The 2,043-nt window shown below is 47.8% G+C and overlaps 1 pseudogene; it reads left to right on the top strand.

Moving 5' to 3' along the window:
• Positions 214–1,175, top strand: Gm6685 (predicted pseudogene 6685; annotated as a pseudogene).
• Positions 1,176–2,043: the final 868 nt, after the last annotated feature.

Raw genomic sequence — 2,043 nt, 5'->3', positions numbered from 1 at the left:
ACTGTCTTCATTTCCTCTAAGAATGAATTCAACCACAGTAGGCTCGAAGCCAGCCGGAATCCGGAATGCTTCTGGTGGACACGCACAGCCCAAACCCCGCCCTGCATACGTATAACTAACTACTGTGGACGGTGGCTGGAAAGGGACAATGGTTTCCATGTCAGCGACAAACGCACTTCAGGTAGTTCTTGGACCTGATAGCTTTAAGATTGCGGAGGAGCGAGAAGGTAGCTGAGGGAGCCTGTGCCTCTTGTAGACCAGGAGCCATGCCGCGCCGGGGCCTAGTAGCCGGGCCAGACTTGGATAATTTTCAACGTCGGTATTTCACGCCGTCAGAAGTAGCGGAACACAACCAGCCCGAGGACCTATGGGTGTCTTACCTGGGATTTGTTTACAATCTAACACCGCTTGTCGAGGAATTCAAAGGGGACCTACTGTTGAAACCCATCCTGGAGGTCGCAGGCCAGGACATAAGTCACTGGTTTGATCCACAGACTAGAGACATTCGCAAGCATATAGATCCACTCACTGGTTGCATAAGATACCTTACCCCGCGGGGCCGCTTCGTGCATATCCCGCCGCCACTGCCCCGTTCAGATTGGGCCAATGATTTCGGAGTACCCTGGTGGAAGGGGGCAAATTACCAGGTGGGACGACTGTCTGCTCGGACCCGGAACATCCGTATTATTAACACTCTTGCAACGCAGGAGCACACACTGCAGGTGGGGGCTCAGGAATCAATGTGGGAAATCCTACACCGCTATCTCCCCTATAATGCACATGCTGCCAGCTACACATGGAAATACGATGGGAAGAATTTGAACATGTATCAAACCCTGGAAGAAAACGGGATCCGGGATGAGGAAGAAGAGTTTGACTATCTTAACATGGATGGTAAACTTCACACACCTGCAATACTGCTCTACTTCAATGATGACCTCACAGAGCTCTAGGAAAGGAGATGTGCGTGTAGACTCAAGATGTTGGAGTTTGCCTCTTTCTGTGCCTTGAGGGAAAGAGGTGTGGGTCTGTGGGGCCTGGCCTACACCTCTGTTCCCTTCTGAGAATCAGTCCGTGGTTCTTGGGCCTTTCTGACATGCAAGGGCCTTATCCCTGGCTCCTTTGTTCATGGGTGATTTGCTCAAAGAGTATTAGAGGGGTCCTAGAAAGAATCCCTGTAAGAGAACTAGAGTCTCTCAGGAATATGAGGAGGAAGTAAGGCTCAGGCAAAACTTTTTAGTAGTTAGAGACACAGTGACGAAGGGATGGAAGAACTTTTTTGGCAAAGGTGAGAATGTGATGTTTGTAGGAAGGTGAGATTTACAAAGACAGGATTTGGAAATTAGCATCACCAATCATAGGTGGGGGGCTGACTTCTCTAAAGGTCTTTATTAGTTGGTGCCCCAGGAAACGTGAATGCAGTTAATTTAGGATTGAGATTTTGCTGGAGTTTTACACTGTTCAACTCAGCTATCCTATAAGGTGACTACATTATTCTTAATTAAGACTAATTATCTATTTCACAGATAATTCCTTAGGAATTTCCCAGGGTTCTGTAGCACAAGTGCACATTGTCAGTTACGGCAGAGCCACAGTGCCCAAGCCTGCCGAGCTCTGAAAGCCAGGCATTTTCCAGTGTAAAGGAGCATCCTCAGTAGCCTTGCCTAGTGCTCACATTTCCAACGGCTGCTCTCAAACCGTGTGTTTGGAATGTGAGCTTGTCCTAGGCTTGTTGCCTGATGGGGATATGTCAGCCTATTGTGTACTCAATATTTGTTGTGTTTGAAGGGAGTTAAGAGAGTACTCTAGAGACAAAGGCAGGGAAGGCTAAATTTCAGCCAAGCACTGGCAACTGAGGCTACTTCCTTGTTGATATCATAGGATTTTTGACTGTTTGGGTGCAAGAAGATAGGTATTTCCTGACTCTATGAAAAACCAGAATGGAGAAAGGGCCTGTAGGCCAAGACATTGTAGTGAGGGACCCACAAATGGGTACCTTTTTTTTTTTCCAGTAGGCCTTGCCACTAACAGACAACAAGAAAG

Source organism: Mus musculus, chromosome 11 (assembly GCF_000001635.26).
Source record: "Mus musculus strain C57BL/6J chromosome 11, GRCm38.p6 C57BL/6J".
In the NCBI taxonomy this organism is placed as follows: domain Eukaryota; kingdom Metazoa; phylum Chordata; class Mammalia; order Rodentia; family Muridae; genus Mus; species Mus musculus.
This window is presented reverse-complemented; position numbering and strand designations above follow the sequence as displayed.